This window comes from Eucalyptus grandis, chromosome 3 (assembly GCF_016545825.1).
Source record: "Eucalyptus grandis isolate ANBG69807.140 chromosome 3, ASM1654582v1, whole genome shotgun sequence".
Taxonomy (NCBI): domain Eukaryota; kingdom Viridiplantae; phylum Streptophyta; class Magnoliopsida; order Myrtales; family Myrtaceae; genus Eucalyptus; species Eucalyptus grandis.
In genome coordinates this window covers 36293900-36310551 of record NC_052614.1, presented here as the reverse complement: position 1 = coordinate 36310551, position 16652 = coordinate 36293900, and the positions used below count along the sequence as shown (strand labels likewise).

At 40.3% G+C, this 16652-nt stretch overlaps 1 pseudogene; it reads right to left on the bottom strand.

The window, feature by feature from the left end:
• Positions 1–14139: 14139 nt before the first annotated feature.
• The window catches only part of LOC104430582, a 25182-nt pseudogene continuing 22669 nt past the window's right edge, over positions 14140–16652 (bottom strand).

The following is a 16652-nucleotide window of genomic DNA, read 5'->3' as shown; positions in this document are numbered from 1 at the left end:
CTTTCTGTCTCTCATTCTCCAACTGTCCCTTCACTAGGCCCTTCAGCTGGCCTCAATTGTTCCCACTACTTCTTTAATTGACAACCCTTAATATTGTGCCATGTTATGTGGCAAAAAGAGCACTTTATCGGTACACCCATCCTATTCATCCTACGGTGACATGAGTCCTCTCCCTCCGTCATTTTTCTTTTTTTCTTTGGTCTTCTCAATCTCTTCTTTAGTGGCAAAGGTTAAGGTGCTTCGCGATCCGTTGGCTCCCAGAACTTGCTACTTCTAATTGGCTGCAACATGAATTGATACGAAGCAAGATATTTCGGTTTCTTGTACCAATCATCAAGGAAGTCTTCTGTGTTGTGGCCCTTCAATTGAATTGCACATATGGCATGTGCACAAGGAATTCCACTGAGTTGCCATGCTCTACATGAACACTTCATCGTACCTAAATGGACAACATACTTATCGGAACCCTTCATTATCTCATATCCTTCATCCCCATCCCAAATGGGATGACAATACCTACTTGCAGCCAAGTTGTCATCCAATTTCTTAGCAATCCTAGAACCATATTGCTTAGTCCACTTTGCACTGTCATCTCTTTGTCTGTGCAGCCAAGTCATGACCAAAACCCGTATGTCTTCAAGCATCGAGATAATTGGTTTACATCCAGCATCTATTATCTTCCCATTGAATGCTTCGCATATGTTGTTATCAATGTTATCGCACTTGAATTCCTCGCTAAAGAATGCCCTACACCAATGCTTCGAGTCTGTTTGGAATAGTGCATCATAACCATCCTTTGTCAATTGAAGTATCTCTTCTTTGGCCATCCTAAAGTCAGCCATATCCGTGCTCTTTGCTAGCTACCAAAATTGCGACTGCAACTTGTCCCATTTATAGGTCTTTGCCCAATTTGCGTATATGTGCCGCGCACACATTCAATGTTCAGCATAAGGCAACAGGTCAGCTATTGCTGAAACAAGTCCTTGCAATAATTGAAAATATTAAAAATGTAAGCAAATGACATGTTGATATCAAAAAGCAAACAAGTGACCAAATTTTTCGAAAAAGCAAACATTACCTTTTGTTGGTAGCTCATGAACGCCCACCCTGCCCCATTTGTTATCTCCAAATCAGTCATCAAGTTTTTGAGGAACTAGGACCAATTGTCCTTGTTCTCTACCTTCACAACAGCCTAAGCCAGGGGAAACATTTGGTTGTTTGCATCTCTTTCAATTGCGGCCAGCAATTCTCCCTTGCATAAGCCCTTCAAAAACACCCGTCCAATCCTATAATCCGTCTACAACCAAATAAAAACCTTGTTTGCATGCATCGAAACAAACATATAATTTATCGGACTTTGTCCCGGTGGCATCCCAGAAATTCAAAGCCAAGCCTTAAGGTGTGTTAAAGTCTTTAATTAGGTGTTAAATCTCCATGGCTTATGTTTTGGCCATTAGTCTTTTAATTTGATGATTTGTGCTTGCGATTGTGGAAATTTAAATTTAATAGATTAATAATCTATGCTTGGCCATATGATTAAATTTCAATGAGCAAAAATATCCTAAGACTTTGGCCAAGATTAAAAATTGAAATTTAGAAATATTTATAGAAGGAATTAAAAAAAAAAAAAAAGGAAAAAGAGGGTTAAAATTCGAATGGGTCTTTGACCCATTGGCCTAAAGCTTGGTGGGCCAAGCTAGTCAGCCCAAGAGGGAGCTCGACCAGCCCAAGGGGAGTGGCCGGATGGGCCTAAGCCCAAGCCCAATCAAGTTTAAAAATAAAAATGACAAGTGGCAAGGGGCAAGGGGCAAGAGCATGCATTGGGTGGTTTGTAGGCAATCTCGTGATTGCTAATCATGAGAAGATGGGGATATAAAAAGGGAGAGAGAAGGGAGAGTGGCCGGTTACTTGCTTCAATTCGTCCAAAGAGAGGGTGAGAGAGAGAGAGAGAGTTCGAGAGAAAGGGAGGAGGAGCCGAGAGGAAGGAGTCGCCGTTCGTTCACCGTCCGATCGCTGTGTCCCGCCGCCGTTCGTCGTCGTTTGTCCATCTTAGAGGCAAGTGGAGTCCGTAACTTCTCTTGCATGTTTGTTTTGGTAGTTGCATGTTCGATTTTAGGTGTGATTTGTGCGAAAAACCGAGGTAAGGGTTGGTTGTTTTCAAGCCGTGTGACTGTTTTTGCTCGGTTTGTAGGAGTCAGTAACTTGTTTGAGCTTGCATGTGTGTTTGGAGTCCGATTTTGGCTTTGATGTCTCCATGAAAGTTGTAGCTAACGTCTTTTAGTATACAATACTGAAATTTCGTGAAAAATGATGGAGATTTGAGGGGTTAAAGCCTTGTTATACGGAGACCCCAGATCTGTGATGTTTTCACTGACTTCTTGTTGGATTCTTGGTTGCATGTTGGTTTTTGATGAAAATCTGACTTCGATGTCTTCATGAAAGTTGTAGGTAACATCTTAAACTACAACATACTCAAATTTGAAGAGAAATGAACAAGTATAGCCTAGTAAATCGGCTAGATCTTGGAGATGATGATTCTGGTGATGTGTTCCGAGACACCGAGACTTCATGGACTTAAATAGTGACCATAATTTGGTTATTTGACCTAGATCTCTTCATGAAACTTGTAAAGGACACCTTGGTACATAACATACTCAAATTTCAGAGGAAACGAAAGATAATATATGGGTGAAATCTAAAAATTTCGGAGAAGTGTATTCTGGACGAGGCGGTAGTGGTTCCAGAGGTTTCGTGGGGTTGTATAAATTAATATAAAAATAATTTAGCTTGGAGTTCTTCATGAAAGTTGTGCGAAAATGTCTTGGCTATTACCCTGTAAAATTTCGTAATTTTTGAAGGCCATATGAGTATTTTAATCGAATTTATTTGGAAACTGTGCAATTCTGGTCATTATCCGAATATCATGTGCTATTTTGTGGAAATTGTGAAATTATGAGAAATTCAATTTGGCCATGAATTTTGTATGAAATTGTGATCCTATTGATTTTTTTTTAGTGATTGTTTGAATACTATGATTTTGGGAAAATCATAGATATTAAATTTAATATTTATTTATGAAAATAAATAAATATAATAATAAAATAATAAAATAATAAAATAATAATAAATAATAATAAAATAAAATGGATTTTTATTTGGGCCATGGATTCAATTCTATTTGTGTGGCATATGTGTGATGAGGTCTTTGCACATGTATTGGATTGAAATGTATATGTGATAAAGTCTTGGTATGCGTATGACATGGTCCTTGTTCATGTATTGAATTGAGATGTGTATGGGATAAATTTTTGGCATGTGTATGACATATAAATTGAGATGCAAGTGTGAATCCCATGTCAAGTGTGATTTGTTTGATACCATGCCAATTGCTATGTTAAATTGAGATAAAGAAATGGTATATGTGGATGATGGTAAATGAGGAAGTGGTTGTGATGGAGGATGATGGCCGGAATGTATAGATACATTGCCGAAATTTCCTGGGAGATTCAGGATGCCCGGAATGTGGGGGGCCGGAAGCCTTGTCGGAGGTCTTTGCCCGAAGGGAATGCCTCGCGATGCCAGGATTTGGGTGCGGGATGCCTGGCTAGAAGGGTAAAGGCCGGAAGCCCGTCGGAGGTTTCGCCCGAAAGGAATGCCTCGTGATGCTAGTTGAGATGCGAGATGCCGGAATGTGAGGGGCCGGAAGCCCGGTGGCCATGGGATGGCTAAGTTTGCCGGGAGCCCTGTCGGAGGTTTCTGCCCGAAGGGTTGATGATGAGATTGATGAGTGGGTGATGTGGTGATCAAAATTGAAAGATAAAGATGAAAAATTAAACTATGGCATGATGATATGCATCATGATGATGATGATGATGATGATGATGATGATGATGATGACATGTGATGTGATATGATGATCACCCATGATATGATATGATATGCATGATGATATGCATGATGATGATGATGATGATGACATGTGATGTGATATGATGATCACCCATGATATGATATGATATGCATGATGATATGCATGATGATGATGATGATGATGATGACATGTGATGTGATATGATGATCACCCATGATATGATATGCATGATGATATGCATGATGATGATGATGATAATGATGATGATATGTGATGTGATATGATGATCACCCATGATATAATATGATATGCATGATGATATGCATGATGATGATGATGATGATATGTGATGTGATATGATGATGCGTGATAGTGTATGCCTGACTTCAAGGTAAGTGATGCCTGCAATGCATGCGTAATTTGCATGATGCATTGAGTTGTTATTGGATTTCCCTATCTGCTGAGTGGTTGTACTCACCCCTTTTGGGGATAACATTTCAGATTAGCAGTATGCCGCTTCCTGCCGTCTCGCGGGGGTGTTTTATGGTCTACCATCCGATGTAGAGGTCGAGTGTGCGGAGATAGATTGTCCCTCTGTTCTCGGATTGACTTTTATTCGAGTACGTTGTCTAGTGATGTACGACATAGGCCTGGCTGGGGGCCCTGTCATTCAGGAGTTCATTTCTGTGCACGTTCGTCGGGATGGAGCTATGCGAGGGATGTTGCCGCCACCACCGCCTGATGCACTAGGTTGGGTGTGAGACCTGCGCGCGATGAGTAGGAGCTGAATCTCTTTTTGATGTAGATAGTCGACACGTTCGATGGGGGTTTACACTCGTATGATGTTGAGGGTCGAGGGTTTCTTTTTGAGATTTTTAGGCAGGACATGGCAGAGTCCTAGCTTTTCTTGTTTTGTATCGACCGAGAAAAGGAAGTCCCATCCTAAAAGAATATGTAAATAATGTGTCGATGTTTGTTTATGAAATCCCGATGTTTAGCTGGTGTGTATTTGTATCATGGATTGGTAGGGGATAGATGGTGATGTTTAATTTGCTTCTGCTATGAGTCGCCTTGGGACCGATCGTTTTTAAAAAAAAAAATGTGTCTGCAAATTAGGACGCTTGTTCGAAAGAAAGAAAGGTAATAAAGTGTAACACCAGAGCTTGTGGTGATCGCCGAAGGGTTCAGGGTGCTACAGTCCCAATATCAGGAAGTGGTCTCTCCACAACCTCTATATAAACTCTACTTCCAAGATTTTACAGCCTACACTGCCAAGCATAGTCCCACAATTGTCCATATTCATCGATATACTAACCAATGAGTATCTTCATCACCTTTTGCTTCGATCTTTTACATTGATTCCTGGATATATTGATGCATACATGCTCCTTCACCAGCATCCTGAACTGAGTAGTATTCATCTGAGGCATCAGCTTAATCAATTCAAAGAAGTGCTTCGATAACCATGCACTTGTTACCCTTTTATTCTCAAAATTAATGGAACAAGTATGTTCCTCTTGGTAAGCTCTAATGAAAGATCCAGTTCTCTAACAAATGCGCCATAGATCTTCCATGGACAATTTTGCTGCGAACACCTAGCTCTTACAAAGGTATTAGTGTTTCTAATGAAGTCAATGTTCCTTTGTGCAGCAATGGAGATCTTCAATATAGCTTCCCTAAATTGTTTCGCATCATGAAATTTCATGCCTACAGACAAAGTAGGAGAGGCAATGGATGGATCATAAGAAGGAAACTTACTTTTCCTTTTCCTTCTATGCACAAGTCCTTCATCTTCTTCAAGCTCATCCTGGGAAGTAGCATTCTCGATGCTTTCTTCATAGTTAGTCTCCTCGCCAATAGCACCAGCATCTGTAAGGCCTTCGGGTCTGTTTGGAATTTCATCGGCTACTTGCAAATCTGCAAACTTAGCTGTCAAAAAATCCCTTCACTATATTCTTGACCGTACAAGCTCCTCGTCGTTGTCATCACTTATAAAATTTTCAGCAAGCAACCCTCTATCATCATCATCATCAGTTGATTCAGCTACTTCCCAATCTAATCCAGAGATTGTGACATCACCTATGTCATCATCACTTTCGTGAACTGCATCTGCGCTCTTTCATGTCCATCATATCTATCCTGCCCTCCTTCGACCCTAATGTCAGTACTACCTTGAATACCATCTCCTTCTTGTCCTACTTCGACGCTCTCTCCATCATCATCTTCATCCTCACTTTCACTATTGTACTCAACAAATATTTTTACCTCTTCACCATGAAGATAATGGTATAGAACATCCCTAAGACCATTATCATCTTTTAAGCATCTCAAACCCTCTCTTAAGTCTTTCCCAGGAACACAATACAATAGCTTATGAACTTTACAAGGCAAATAAGTATTTATATCCCTAAGAAATCTTATATAAGATTCCTTATTTATATCCACCAAGATGATGCCCTTATTTCCACCCTCATACTCCCACTCATCTTCCCCAATCACAAATTCCCCATCGTAGCAAACTATGACAGCGACATAATCCTTGTCATGCGCCATTACTACACCAAGAACAAGAAAAAGAATCATTAGTTTTAGGACCACTAGACAATTGCACATGGGAGTCCCCCCACTCTCATGGACTTTAGTAAATAGAGGCCCCCACATTGACAATATGCCCCTACATGACAGCCAAAAAAGAGGTCGGCACTTTAATTATTTGTCTTCCCTTCCCTTAAAATATTAACCAAAAACAAAGGTCCCCACAACAAGCACAGGTCCCCACAACAATCATAGCCCAAGCAATTTTGTCTACTGCACTGAACGTGCAATGTGAGAGAATGTACATCAACTTAAGCAAATCAAAGCATAGCATACTTTGACATCAACTTAATCAAATCACAGCCGCTAACTCCTACAAATTCCTTTAAAAGTTTAAACTAAAATTAGAACAACTAAACTTGGAAGCATTTCATGTCGCTAAAGCTAAAGAAAAACAAAGAGAAATCACAGCAAGATTATGTTCTTATTCAGGATTTTGGATTGATAAACATACCCTATACATCAATCACAGCAGGGTTTTGGATTGATAAACATACCCTATACATCAATCATAGCAGGGTGGTTCAAGGACATACCATATACAGCCTCACAAACAGGGTGGTTCAAGGAGATACCCTATATACTCTCACAAGTAGGGTGGTTCAAGAACTTAGTTTTCTTCTCAGAATGGCATTGGTTACCTGCTTTACTAGGATGCTCTTAAGGAGATGCATAAACAGTGATCTAACAAACAAAACATACTCTGACATTGGCTTGAAAGACAAATTCACCAAAATAATGAGAAATCTGGTCTCTTTGTGTAATGTCAGCAAGTTTCAGTTGAAGTGTATCAACACAAATTCCATCAAAGCTGTAATAAAATAATCGAGCCCTAATTAAATAATCGAGCAAGCCCTAATTAAATAATGGAGCTCCAATTTCATCACAGGGAAGGGGGAGAAGGGGCCAAACCTGGATGACCGACGATGGTGAGCGGTGACGACGACCAAGGATGGTGAGCGGTGAACAGCGACGGCAACCAACAATGGCAACTAATGACGGCGACCGATGACCAGCTCTGGGCTTGAACGGTGATGGAGAGAAGGGCCTGTGATCTACTGTGAACGTGGACGGCGAGGAACGGCGTTTAGGTCGGCCAACCCTAATTAAATAATCGAGCAAGCCCTAACTAAATAATCAAGCGAGCCCTAATTAAATAATCAAGCCCTAATTTCATCACGGGGAGGGGAGAAGGGGCCAACCTGGACGAGCGATAATGGTGAGCAGTTACGACGACCAACGATGGTGAGCGGTGAGTGGCGACGGCGACCAACAACGGCGACTGAGGACGGCGACTGATGACCAGCTCTGGGCGTGAATGGCGACGGAGAGAGGGCCTTAAGATCGACTGTCAACACGGACGGGGAGGAACGGCGTTTAGGTCATCGCACAATGACCTAAACGACGTCGTTTAATTCTGCGCACTCAATGTGGATGGACGACGTCGTTTTGTCATCCACGTCGGAATTTTTTTTAAAAAAAAAAACATTTGCCACATCAGTAAAAGAAGTCGCCAGAAAATGCCACGTATGAATTTTGGCTAGATTTTAGTTGGATTGGCACTCAAGTATTCCATTTTGCTCCAATTTTGGCACTTAAGTGTACCTTTCGTAAGTTATGGCACTTAAGTGTCCCTTTGGACAAAGTTAAGGCACTTGAGGGGTCTGCATGTCCAGGAACAGGCTTGTCAAGATGTCATCAAAACGACTTGGTCGTCAACTCCAGCCATGGGCAATAACCTACCATCCAAATTAAAACAGGTTAGTTGGGCTCTTTTGAAGTAAAGTCACATTCTCTCAAGCTAATGAACATATAGCAATTTTATAGCAGCAACTACAGTCATTAACAAATCAGACCCATAGATCCTATGATAAACAGCTAGTCACTAAGTTGAAAGAGAAGCTACACAATGCTTGGTAGCAGGAGGAACAGTACTGGGCTATGCGCTCTAGGATAAATTGGCTTCGGTGGGGTGATAAAAATACTAAGTTTTTTCATGCCACTACCATTCAACATAGAAATAGAAACAGAATCAGAATGCTGCTAGATGATAATCAAAGATGGGTTAGAGATGATCGTTTTCTCAAGGAAATGATGATGGATTTCTTTTCCAAGCTCTCTAAAATAGAAGGCTATCGCGATTATGGACCGATTCTTGATAAATGTGACTGTGTTGTGACCACTGTGATGAATGATCAACTAATTTCAAAGGTAACCGGGAGGAAGTGCAACTAGCGGCGTTCAGTGAGGGAAAACTCAAGCCCACGGTCTGATGGCTTTAATGGTCTCTTTTTCCAACATCACCGGGATATATTAGAAGACGAAGTTTATTCATCGGTGAAGCTATTTTTTCAATCGGTTGCATGCCCCCAGAGCTAAACTAAACCAATATCACACTCATACCAAAAGTTCCTAACCCAAAATGCCTCGATCAGTACCGACCCATTAGTCTTTGTAATTATGTCTACAAAATAATCTCCAAGGTGCTCGCCAACTGATTGAAACCTTTTCTTCTTGATCTCATTTCTATGGAACAAAGTGCATTTGTAAGTGGCCATCAGATACAAGACAACATTTTAATTGTGCAAGAGGTTCTACATCAATTGAAGACGAGAACTAGAAAGAGAAAATTTCAGGCTGTTGTCAAAATGGACATGAAAAAAGCATATGACCGTGTTGAATGGGATTTTCTCAAAGACTATATACTCAGGATTGGATTTCATTCCACTTGGGTACATTGGGTCATGCGTGCATCACTACCGTTTCCATAAGTGTCAAGTTTAATGGGGAACGGCTAAATTATTTCTACCCAACGCGCAAAATTCGACAGGGAGATCCTCTATCCCCTTATCTTTTTATTTTGCTGGCGAATGTGCTGACTACTCTCATCCATCAAGCTCTCCAAATGGGAAACCTTAAGGGTATCTAGCTAAACAGGCGGTGTCCAACTCTAACTCATTTATTTTTGGCCGATGATGCTATTTTTTTCCTAGATGGGTTAGTACAAGAATGCCAAGAACTAGCCAACATCCTAAATCAGTATTGTCTTGCTACGGGACAAGCAATCAATCGGAATAAGTTGGGCATCTTCATCAGTAAAGATTGCCCTTAAAGCCTTAAGGCAAGCCTGGCACAGGAAATTAGAATCCCGATGTTGGCAAAAACGGGTAAACACCTAGGTATCCCATCAGATTGGGGAAGATCCAAACGTGAAATGTTTGCGTGGATTCTTAGGAAAGTCGGCGCCAAACTTGATGGATGAAAAGAAAGTCTCATTTCTAAAGGTGGTAAGGAGATTCTTATAAAAAGTGTCGTACAGGCAATCCCACAATACACTATGTCAATTTTCAAATTCCCCGTTTCACTTTGCAAGTCCATTGAAAAAAAGATTGCACGTTTTTTGTGGCAAAATGACAGCCGAAAGTCAGGAATACATTGAAAGAATTGGGAAATACTGAATATCATGAACGAATTTAGAGGACTCAGGTTTCGAGACCTAGTCGCTTTCAATAAAGCTATGTTGGGCAAACAGGCTTGGCGACTGATACACTAACCTACTTCTTTATGGGTCAAACTCTTTAAAGGTATGTATTTTCATTCTCAAGACTTCTTAACTGCCTCAAAGGGTACTCGATCTTTCTGGGGTTGGCAGAGCATACTAGTTGGACGGGATTCCATTTTATCAAAGATTCAATGGTCGGTCGGAGATGGAACTAGTATCAAGATTCGAGAAGACCGCTGGCTTCCTATAGGTAAAATAAAAGGAATAACTACTGCAGATGAACCTGAGAGAGTTGCTGATCCGATTGATCAGAAACTAACCTATGGAATAGGCCTTTACTAGAACATCTCTTTGATGCTGAGACTTTAGTAGCAATTCTTAAGATCCCTATCAGACCTCATTATACAACTGATCAGCTCATTTGGCTATGCACAGTTCATGGTGAGTATACTGTCAAAAGTGCTTATAGTTTTATTCGACAAGGAACTACTACTACCCTAAACAGAGCGTCATCATCATATCAACCACCTCCGCATCTATGGAAACACATTTGGAAACTCCATATCACTCCCAAAATTAAAATTTTCCTTTGGTCTTTATACCAAAATGCCTTGCCCACTAATGACAACCTATTCCGCAGAAAAATAAGTGTTGATCCTATCTATTCCCTTTGTTCAACTCAACAACCAGAAACTTTGGAACATTTATTTTTATTATGTCCATTATGTCCATGGACCTCACAAGTTTGGTCTCACCCCCCAAATCAATGTTTCTATTTTACCCGCAGATATTCACCGCATAGAGGATTGGATTACTAATCTTTCTGATAAAGAGAAAGCCTTACCTGGTTTAGAGCTTCTTGCCACCCTTTTATGGCAAATTTGGAAATTGCGTAATAGATTCATCTTCTACCAGCAAACTCCTGATCCTCTTCATGTTGTTGAGGCCACAGTCGCCCAAGTTCGAATGGCTAACATAATCTCAGCTCCTTTTCACATGGTTGGTTTAGCTCAAAGAGATCCCGATCCCGGCACATCATGGAGGACCCCTGACCTAGGAGTCCTGAAGATCAATCTAGATAGGGCATTTCAGCTAGGAAGTGCCACCGAATCGATCGCCTATATCTGTCGCGATCACAAAGGAAATATGATTGAAGGTTTCACAAAAACAGTACCTGCTTCTTTGGCATTGCAGGTGGAAGTCCAAGCATTGAGTATCGCCTTACATCACTTGCAGAATGCCAATATGACCACGGCTTCTCTTATAATCCAGTCCGACTGCCTTGTGATGGTTGCGGCAGCAAGAGATCCTCAAGCGTCGCCACGGACAATCAGACCCCCGATTGCCAAAGCTACTGCTATGCTCTCCTGTTTTCCTCATTCATCGATTAGGTTTTGTAGAAGACAAGCAAACTCTACTACGGACTGGATTGCCAAGGCCCATAACAATGGCTCCTTGCCTTCTAATTGGGCTGCTTTCCCTCCTACCCCCTTGTTAAACCTTCTTGCTCTTGACACTTTTGTCGCAAGATGTAACTTTTGGTTCAACTAATGCAAGTTTCTTTTCGCCCAAAAAAAAAAGCATAAATCACGTGAAAAATTTGACTCGATAAGAGCCAAGAGAGCAGATTTCATGGTTGTGATACATAGAACTTGACCAGATAAAACGTATGTATGCATGTACAATTTCAAATAGACAAGAAACTACAGGTCAATAAGCAACAAATAAAGAGGGAAAGAGGAGGAAAGGCTTTGTCTACTAGATTTTACCAAAAGAATTTTCAATTGGATGGTTTGAAGCTAATATGATGACAACAAAGTTATTGTAGAAAAGTTTTGAAATGCGTGTTCATGAGTAATTCTTGATTGGTCCTGGCATTTGATTGCTTTACTTTTCAATTCTATCCAGCCTAGTGTTTGATTGGTGGTGTAATATTTAGTTTAGCATTGTCTATGTTGTACTTTAGCCGGTACGTCCATGATGGGGTGCGATTGGAACGCACCGTTTCATCTTGATGCGTTACAATGGAAAAACACTAATGGAGGGGTACGAAGGGAGACATATAAAAGCCTCCTGAACACAACCGTTGGAAGGGTTGGTAGAGCATACGATTAGAAAATCCTCTCACTTGTTTGTTCCATTTCCATCAAAGGGATAAGGCGTTCCATCTCACTTTTTACAAGAACAATTTGCATTTACGCCATGGAAATCGGGTGCTTTCCTCGTGATCGCATCCAAACCGACATGAGATAGTTTTTGTTCGTGATTCATTCGCAATTCAACGTTCGTTCCGGGGTTAATTGCTGTTTGCACATCGAAATCAGGTAAGCTGTCTTCTGCCGACTAGATTTCCGACATTGGTATTAGAGCCCGGTCGTGGCTTCTGCCTTGTTTTTCATTGAATTTTCCAATTTACCATTTGATATCGAGATCAAGAGTATGATATCTACAATTATTGGATGTTTATCAATCGAAATTGATATTTGAATCATCGAAAAATCGAACCAAAGCAAAGAACGGGTTCGGGGTAGCATGCATCCATGCGGTTTTGGCCAATTTTCAAAATTTTTTTTGGCCAAAATCAACTTTTGAATATACGGGGTGAAAGTACTCGTCGAGACAAGTCCAACGGTGGTTCAAGCGTGACCGAAGGAGGCCAGACATGCCCACACGCACGGCCAAAAGCCACTGCACGTGGGCCTCACGCGCCTGATGCGTTGGAGATGCCAGCACATGCACAACACGTGCGCGTTGCTCGAAGCAACGCGACGCGTGCTGATGTCATGGCCGACAGCATTTGGCCGGCTGGTCACCGACTAGCGACCCGACCTGTGACCCAAACCAACCTGAGATCCGACCCGAGTTGACCCGACCCGACTTGACCCTTGACGAGTCAATGGTCGGACGGTCAACCGGCCAACGGTCGGACCGGCCAAGAGCCATTTGGCTTGCTAGCGCGTGGGGGAGCGTGCAAGCTCCGATTGGAGCGTGGTCGATGGCGTTTGGTTCGTATGAATGTTGTCTACACTATGGTATAATTATTTTATACTTTTGAATTTTATAAATGTATGAAAATGCGTAGGAAACCCTATGTACGCATATTTTTTTGGGGTTTAATGCATAGTTTATTCATTTGTAACTTGTATTTTCTTGTGGTTTAGGAAATATAGTAGCTAGCTTGTGTGCAAATGATGTCATATATGCTGTGTAGAGCTTGGTTCGATGATATCATGTATGTAGTTTAATATACTTGCAATTTTCTAGTTGCTAGAAAATTCAAACAATGGTAGGAAATCCATTACATGTTGAATTGCAATTTTGATTATAGTTTAAGCATGATTGTTGTTTATACATTGGTTATTATCATGCTATGTTTTTGTGTTAAGGAAAAATATAGAAATTACATAAGGTCATGTAATTATTTTTCCTAGTGGGAGTTCGTAAGTTGGTAGAATTTGAAAAAGTTCTCACCTAGAACTTAAAATTTGCGCAGATTAAACTAATTAATGATAATATAACAATTGTACATAGAAGTTGATTGGGAACATAGTGAACTTTTGCGTTTGTGTCTTTGGTTGAATTATCATTAATTTAGTTTGTCTTTGCTGCAAATTAAATGCATGTTATTTTGTAAAGTGTGCTAGTATTGATTCTGCATTTATTATGTCAATGTAATACAGTAATTGATTATGGTTTCGGCATCTAAGACCACTATGGCTGATCTCAATAAGGGTGAGAAGCTGAACGGTGACAATTATGATATTTGGCACCAAAGGGTTCAGTACATCTTTGAGGAGTAAGAGGTTTTGGAAACCCTCAACCATACCATGGATGAACATGAGCATGGAACTTCAACTCAACACAAGAGAGATCTAGAAGCTTATCAAGTTTGGAAAAATAAAAATAGCATTGTTCGCATCACGTTGCTGAGCTGTATGTAAGATGATCTCATGTGTGAGTTTAAAAGTTACGATAAAACTCAAGTTATGTGGGTTGTCTTGAAAGATAAGTTTAGGGTTACATCTGCCACTAAGCTGAGGAGACTCACCATCAAGTTTGATACATTCCGAAAGCGTCCAAATGTAATGATGAGGCAGCATCTTCGGGAGATGTCAAACATGATTCGTGAGCTGAGGACGATAGGTCACTCCCCTACTAATGAATAGCAAGTTCAGGCTATTATAAGGTCTCTTCCTGACAATTGAGAGCATATGAAGATTAATATAACGCATAATGAGAATATTGTCACTTTCGATGATATTACGCGTCATTTGGAATTAGAGGATGAGCACCTAGAGGCTGTGAGATCCTCTACCATGCTTATATTGCTGAATCGAGTTCGCACAAGGCTTCGAGCTTCAAGCACAAAAGGAATTCTCAATTCAACAACAAAAGGAAGAAGATTGATCAGGCACCTAAGAGGGCTAAGATCATCCGACGCAAGAAGCGTGGTGGGAAGAATGACAAGGCCAAGATGGAGTGCTACAATTGTGGTAAGATGGGTCACTTTGCTCGTGAATGCACTGAGTCGAAAAATGTACTATATTACTCCATTACTTTGAGTAATGCTTTTATTTCTAGTACTGTAATGATTGCTGAATCTTATCCAATGTGAACTATAGACTCGGGAGCAACAGACCACGTAACTAGAGATCGAGAAGTATTTGTGGAGTATCGTCGGATACCGCTTGGAAGAAGATGGATATATGTTGGGAATAACTCAAGAGTTGAAATGAAAGGTATCGACACATGTAAATTAATCTTACATGGTGGTCGAAACCTATTCCTACATGATGTCATTTATGCTCCAGATATTCAACGAAACTTGGTCTCCGTAGTTGTTCTTCTTAGCTTAGGTTATGTATTGAATTTCCATGGTGATTATGTTGACATTTTGTATGAAACAGTTTATTATGGTTTGGGTCATGTATCGAATGGTTTCATGGTGTTAGACATTGACTATGATCAGTACAATGTTAATGTCGATGGTTGTTTTTCTTTAATTGCATCTTCTAGTAATGTTGAGATTGATGCAAGTACTTGGCATTCTAGATTATGTCACATTGGATTGTAAAGATTAGCTAGAGAATACCTTTCAGGGTCACTCACTAATGTTAATCTATCCGTATGTGAACATTGTCTAGTGGGAAAAACAACTAGAAAACCATTCGGTAAATGGACTAGAGCTGAATTTCCATTGCATCTCATACATTCTGACATTTGAGGTCCTTTGAATGTGAGGGCGAGGCATGGAGCCTTATATTTCATCACTTTCATAGATGATTTCACACATTTCGGTTATGTCTTTCTGATCTCCCATAAGTCAGAAGCATTAGATTGCTTTAGACGATATATAGCGATGGTAGAGAATCAGTTGAACAAAACGAAGCATTAGATTGCTTTAGACGATATATAGCGATGGTAGAGAATCAGTTGAACAAAACAATAAAAGCATTGAGAACCGATCGTAGCCGTGAGTATCTATCAGAGCAATTCAAGGCTCTTTGTGATGAAAAAGGAATTGTACGACAATTGACTATTCTTGGTACTCCGCAACAAAATGGGGTAGCTGAAAGAATGAATAGAACCCTATTGGAAATGGTTAGGTCTATGATGGTGCAAGCAAATTTACCTATCTCCTATTAGGGAGATGCATTATCGACTGCTGCCTATATACTTAACCGAGTGCCCTCAAAATTGGTCACTTCCACCCCTTATGAATTATGGACTGCTAGGAAATCGGACTTGAGTAGTCTACGTCCATGGGGATGTGCAGCTTATGTTCATGATTCTTCCCATAAATATGACAAATTATGACCTAAAGAGAAGAAATGTATCTTTATAAAATATTCTGAACACTCCAAAGGGTACGTGTTCATAGGTGAACAAGTTGATGGAAGTGTGACCAAAATGGAGTCATGAGATGTCACATTCTTGGAGAACGATTTTCCTAGTAGAGGTGAGATTGATAAGGACTTCCAATTATATGAGATGGAAGATCCTGATAACACACCCACTGATGTTGTAGGGGGAAATGAAAATTCACCTCAACATGCAAGACCTAGTGAGAGTGTTGCATTGCTTAACTAATTGAATTCAAGAGAAATTCAATTGCGTAAAAGTAATCGTAAAAGTATTCCCCGTTGTCCTTTTGAGATTGAAGGGGAAGCATTTATGATTGCTCATAAAGACGATGCCAAGCCTAAGACTATTCAAGAGGCTCTCTCATCCTCTGATAAGTAAGAATGGAGAAAAGCTTTGGAAGATGAAATGGAGTCAATGAAGGCAAACCATGTCTGGGACTTGGTTTATCTACCACCAAATTGTAAGGCCATTGGAAACAAATGGGTCTTCAAGATTAAGCGAAGGGCTAATGGATCCATTGAAAAGTATAAGGCTCACCTTGTAGCAAAAGGTTATACTCAACAAGAGAGTATAGATTATAAGAAAACATTTTCACTAGTTGTAAGGTTTGCCTCAATATGCTTTATTCTAGCCATCGTTGCACATTTGAACTTTGAATTACATCAAATGGATGTAAAGACGGCATTTCTCAATGGAGAACTAGATGAGGAAATCTATATGAAACAACCAATATGTTTCATAACTAAAGGTCAAGAACATAAAGTTTGCAAGCTTCATCGCTCAATATATGGCCTTAAGCAATCATCTAGACAGTTGTAT